This window comes from Mus caroli, unplaced genomic scaffold (genome assembly GCF_978045245.1).
Source record: "Mus caroli unplaced genomic scaffold, Mus_caroli_1 scaffold_17, whole genome shotgun sequence".
NCBI classification, from domain to species: Eukaryota; Metazoa; Chordata; class Mammalia; order Rodentia; family Muridae; genus Mus; species Mus caroli.
The window spans coordinates 46262104-46267798 of record NW_028227272.1 but is presented as its reverse complement, the minus strand read 5'-3'; the positions used below and the strand labels follow the sequence as shown (position 1 = coordinate 46267798).

The window sequence follows — 5695 nt, the reverse complement described above, 5'->3', positions numbered from 1 at the left end:
AATGAATAAGGTATTTATATGTACCATGAAATCAATGGACTTCCAAAATCAGTGTGCTGAATAAAAGTAACTAGACACTCTCAGAGGACAGTCATATCATGCTTCTGTCTGCAAGCACACCTTGACACCATCAATAGTGTCGGGGTTTGGTGTCAACAGATGGAGTGGATCTCAAGGTGGTTTTGTCTCTGGGTGGCCTTTCCTTCAGCCTCTGCTCCATTTTTGCCCCCGAATTTTCTTTAGACGGACAGTTTGGGGTTAAAAAATTTAGATGGATGGGTAGCCCCATCCCTCAATTGGGTGGTCCATGGATCCTGCTACCAGAGGATTGCCTCATTTGGCATCAGTGGGATGGGAGGCATGTGATCTTGTGGAGGTTTAATGCCCCAGAGAAGGGGAATGTTAGAGGGGTTAGGAGTAGTGTGTGGGTGGGGGAGCACCTTCTTAGAGGCAAAGAGGAGGGGCGAGGGGTGGGATGTTCATGAAGGAAAGACCAGGAAGTGAGATAACATTTGACATGTAAAAAAAAAAATAAAATGATTGATTAAAGAAAAAAGAAGACCAATATAGAAAAAAAGAAACCAGGCATAAAGGAAGACGTATTATATTTATATGCAATGGATAGAGACAGAACGTAGATAAGTCAGTGGCTAGAAAAAAGAGAGATGATTGCCAGTGGACATATCTTGGGATATGGCAAATAATTTCAAATTACATTATGATTGCCAATTTTTTTCCTGGTACAAAGAAAATTTTATCTGGGAAAATAGCAATCACAAGAAATTTAAACCTTTTACAGAAAAAAAGGTACATTTTTTTTCCTTACAGTAAAACATTGGTATAGATAAATGTGCACATTTTGTTAATATTTTCAGTGCAAAAAAAAAAAAGAAACAATTTGTGTCTCAACTCTTTTCTCACATTTTTATAAAAATATTTCCATACCTTTGAGAGTAGATCAAAAAGATGTTCAATGTGTGTGTGGTGGTGTGTGGTGGTGTGTGTGCTTGCTGTTTAATCATGGTGGCTGGAGTTCAGATTCCAGCACCCACAGAAAATACCCACCGCTGTAACTACAGCTACAATTGAATTCTGCCTGTTTTCTAGAGAGGAGTTCAGGGTTTGTGTTATTGCTAGGATTGTAACCAAAGCAGTGATGCATCTTTCTCAATGGATCCTATTGACAATGTGATATTTTATTTATTCTCTTTGGGATTGATTCTTTGTGAAATGGTTCCATTTTCACAAGTTTCCTCCAATATTGAACCATTCCACCCTTCATTCTCTATGAAAGGAAGCTCATCAGGGAGGACAGCAACTCAAAAGATCTCAAAATGGTCCCTGAAACTGATCAAATTCAGTAGGCTCCTTCCCTGCCAGAGAGCAATAAAAGCTGAGAGTCCCTTTCATATGAAAGGAAGATGAGCTGCAAAGAAGACTCTCAAAAGAGCCACCCTCATACCAGCTGTCTTGAAGAAGTTTAGACCAACTGAGGTACCTGAAAAAGACATTCTCCAGCCCTTTGAGTCATCTACAGGCTGTGCAGTTTCTCCACATTCCCAGGTTTTGTGAGCTGTCACCCATGCTGGGTAGGCTTTGTCCATGCAGCTGTTTTTGAGTCATTTCTGCTCCTGTAAGTAACCCCTCACCCATATTCCTCTATGTAACCCCAATAAAACTTATCAGTTCACCAAGTAGGACTTTGGTGGTATGGGCACTTTGGTCTGTCCTGGGTTCCTTATGCAGAAGAGAAACAAGTTTTGTCACACAACACTTCCTACTAGGTCTTATGACTGTAAAATTCTATTTATTCTTTGTAATTAGCAAGCATATTGTGTGTGAAAAGATATTTAGAAGGGCACTTAAATTTCTATAATTGACCATGATGGGACAGCTTTCTAAAAGACAAACGTACTAGTCAGGACCAGCTGAACTATACTGAGAGGATTTAGGTAACCCTGTGCTCTGCAGAAGAACTGAGATACTCGGGCAAGGGAGTGCTTTGAAACCCTGGACCAAGTTGGGGTTGGGGAGGGCTTCCACCGTCCAAAAACTTTGCTTAGTGTTCTTTCAGGTGACATCACACTCAGCTATGGAACCTTGAAGGCTGTGTCTAGGGGCAACCCTCTGAGTTAAACATCATTCGTGAGGTTGCCTCCGATGTGGTAGCTGCTAGGTTTAGGCCCGGTGTCTTACTAGTGATTAACTAGGAGGATTAGTCTGACTTGTAAGTTTTCTATATTTAGCTGGTTACAGCACCCAAGAAGGATACTTCTGAGGAAGTATTCTTAGAACTCCTCCGAGTTTTCCAGAGTGGACCCCTGGTGAACTGCCAACCTCTGACTATTCACTAATCGGTCTCCAATATTGACAGCTTAATTATCTCCATTCTTTGACTGACCTGCAAAGTCAACTGTTTATAAAGGAGCCTCATAGGTTTGCAAACTTGGACCAACCATCTACTGGAAGAAGTGATTCTTCGGACATCAGAGTGAACGATCCAAGAGTACCCACTCAGAGTTAGGCATAAGGTTGCTTTCGCTTGGAAATTAGAAAGGCAGTACTATACCGGAGTCAACACCCCTGGCAGTCCAAGCAGTTCTCCATGTGGCAACCTAAACCGCCTGGGTTGTAGATGAAGCCTGAAGCTTCAGGAAAAGGGCAAAAACGGAAATACCAGGATGAAAGTGGGACAGAGATAGAGTCTGAAGCTTTGGGACAAGGTCCAAAAAGGAAATGCCAGGCTGGAACAGGGATGGTATTTAAAGAGCCCGGCAAGGCTCAGAAGAAGACCCCTCAGGAGCCTCAAGACCTAGAGCTTTCGAGAGAACAGTCTAGCAAGGGTCAGGTACGGAAACCCCAGGGAGAGACTCCAAAACAACTAAAACCCCTAGAGTTGATTGAAGGTCCTCCAGAGCAGGCTGTAACTGGGAGGAACCCTGCCGCTGGTGGCAAGTGTCGCAAGCGGCCCTATTCCATTATGGCGGAAAACGAACAAAGCCCCCCAAAGGAAAAGTACAGAAGGTTGCTTCAACACCTTCAGTGCGACCAAGATGTGTGGTCAGAGCCTCACCCGTTCCTTACAAACACCTGGAAGGTCAAAGTGGGCGAGTCAGGAGACAGTCATGGATCAGAAACAACTCAGAGAGATCAAGAACCATCTACTGTTGTGGCACTATGTCTTTCACCAGAGGAGAGAGAGAAGTGGTGTTCTGTGGAGAAATCTGTTACAGAGAAGAAAGGTCGTGTAAAGGGTGAAGGAAGAAGCGGGGGAACAGGTTGGAGCTTGATTTACCCGGAACATGGGCTCAGATCATCCTGGATAGTGATAGAGGCAGTAGCTTACTCCCCAACAAGATGACAGTACTTGTGGCAGAGGAAAAACCTCTCACAGACCAAGAAAAGAGCAGAGAAATGGATCAAATCCTTGATATTACAGAAGACATGGAGAAGGAAATTGAGAATGCATTGGGTCCAGGACCCCAAGAGGAAATTCTAAGTTCCAGATTCAAGGCTGTCATGTACCTTCTGGTTCTCCTGCCTTGCCATCTCAATTGTTTGAATTATAGGTATGTGTCACCATTCTTGGATAAAGTAAATAGATGAAATAAATATGTGGCATGCTGGCTCAATAAATCTGTTGGGGTTTATTAAGTTGACACAAACAGTGATGGGGAATAGAACACATTCAGAACCAGAACGGCTTCTTTCTTTTTTTTAATAGGTGCTGCTGACAAGCTAAATGTCTAAAGAGTCATTTAAAATATAACCATGTTCTAGATTTAATTTTTATTTTGAAAATATGCAACACAAAACTATAATTTGTAAATATTTACACAAATACATACTAGATTCAATAACTAATATTTTTCACGACTGTTTTCCCTAAACAGTTATCATGTCTCTCTACCCTCACAACTACCATCTATCCATCATCCTATTTATTTAACTTTTTGTTCCATTATTAATTGCAAGTAGTAATTATCATGACTTGGTTTTGTGGTACCAGGAATCAGACTCAGGCCTTCGTGCACGACACCTCCTGCTCCCGAGTCATATCCCAAGCCTGCTATCATGATTCTTGATCCTTACCTACTCTAAGTACCTCCTAAACTAAAGCCATCCTGAGAGATAGAGGCTATTTATTTTCATACAATATTTCATCACATGTGTAAAATTAACAAAAAGTTTCTTAATTTTAATACCCCTTAATTTTAATGTAACTAGTTTATATTCAAGTTTCCTCAGGTGTCCTAAAAATGTCTTTATGTCTCCTTTTGAAAGCAGGATATTTTACTTTTACTACAGAACACAGCCAGTTCCTGTAGAAAGGTACAAATTGGCCCCTGGCAAGTTTCACTATTGAGGACCATTTTAAATTTGAATTTGACATTTCCTGGTTACTTATGTTCCTATTGATCTGGACCAATTTCTTTCTTTAATTCCTTTCATTGGATACCAGAATAGTTTATATATGTAGATATTGTCTGTTGGAAAGGCATATTAAATCATGGTTTATAAAAGTAGCATCCAGAATTTTATAACTACAGTGGCAATGACTTGTATAATAAAATTTTCATATACAAAGACAACATGAGGGAAGCAACTATGTATTTTTATGATGTGACTAGTTATGGAACATTTTATTATGGTGAAGGAGAGCTAAATAATAATGAAAAAGGTAGCAAAAAGAGGGGTCCTTGCTGTGAGTATAGCTAATAATGCCATTTGGAAGTTTTTGGAACTGGTTTATGGGAGCAGTATGAAAAATGCTGGCATATTATTTAACCACTGAAAAATTTATAAGCAGAGATTAGTGACTTATTCTGGCAACCACCAGGGATCCAAAATTCACATAGAAATGTGAACACCAGAGACTACACTGATGGACTTTCAAATTACAATATTACCTTTTAGGGGACTGGACTAGAGGCCATCCATTTTACACTTTACTAGATGACTTGGCTATGTGTTATCCACAACATGAGAGGTTTTCTGAACTAAATTTGTAAAGATGCCAAACAAATTGGATTTTCTTACCTAACAGATGAAATTTCCAGACAGTGTTAAGATTCTACCATTGTTTTTACTGAGTGCGTTGGGGGCCTAAATCATTTCAAGAACCAACAGGAAAGAACAGAATAGAAAGACTGAAAATTTGAGCTATAGCTGAAAAGGAAATGTGTTTGAAGGTACTGCCAAAAATGTTCTAAAGAGAATAGTGACATTAGAAAGAGTTTCTACAGGAATGATAGAAAAGATGTTTTCAGTGAATCTAGAGAATCAGTGAGACCCTACCCAGTGCAGATTCAATGCAGTAAACCTATAAACTCACTTCAAACACCATCCTTTATAAAGAGAGTCTTGGGGTAACTTGTTTCCATGAGCTGGCCTAGTGAATTATTTTAAGGTGATATGGTTTTGCAAAGGTAGTCACCAGTACACTCAAAGATATTTTCAACTGTTGTTCAACTGTGCCCATATATATCTCCCATTGGTTACAGATTCTATTAGCATCGTGTGAAGCTACCTTTGCAACCACCCAGAACACAAAATACAGGAATAGTGAGGGTTTCAACAAGGAATTTCCCAGGAAAGCTTGGGAAACCATGTACTATGTGGCGTGCTCAGAGTTCCTGGAAGTATCCCATGGCTAGGTGACTAATACTGAGGCTGTGTGAACAACACAGGTGAC

The 5695-nt window shown here is 40.3% G+C and overlaps 1 pseudogene; it reads left to right on the top strand.

The window, feature by feature from the left end:
* Positions 1–2605: 2605 nt before the first annotated feature.
* Positions 2606–3606, top strand: LOC110311317 (sentrin-specific protease 2-like; annotated as a pseudogene).
* The last annotated feature ends 2089 nt before the right edge of the window (positions 3607–5695 follow it).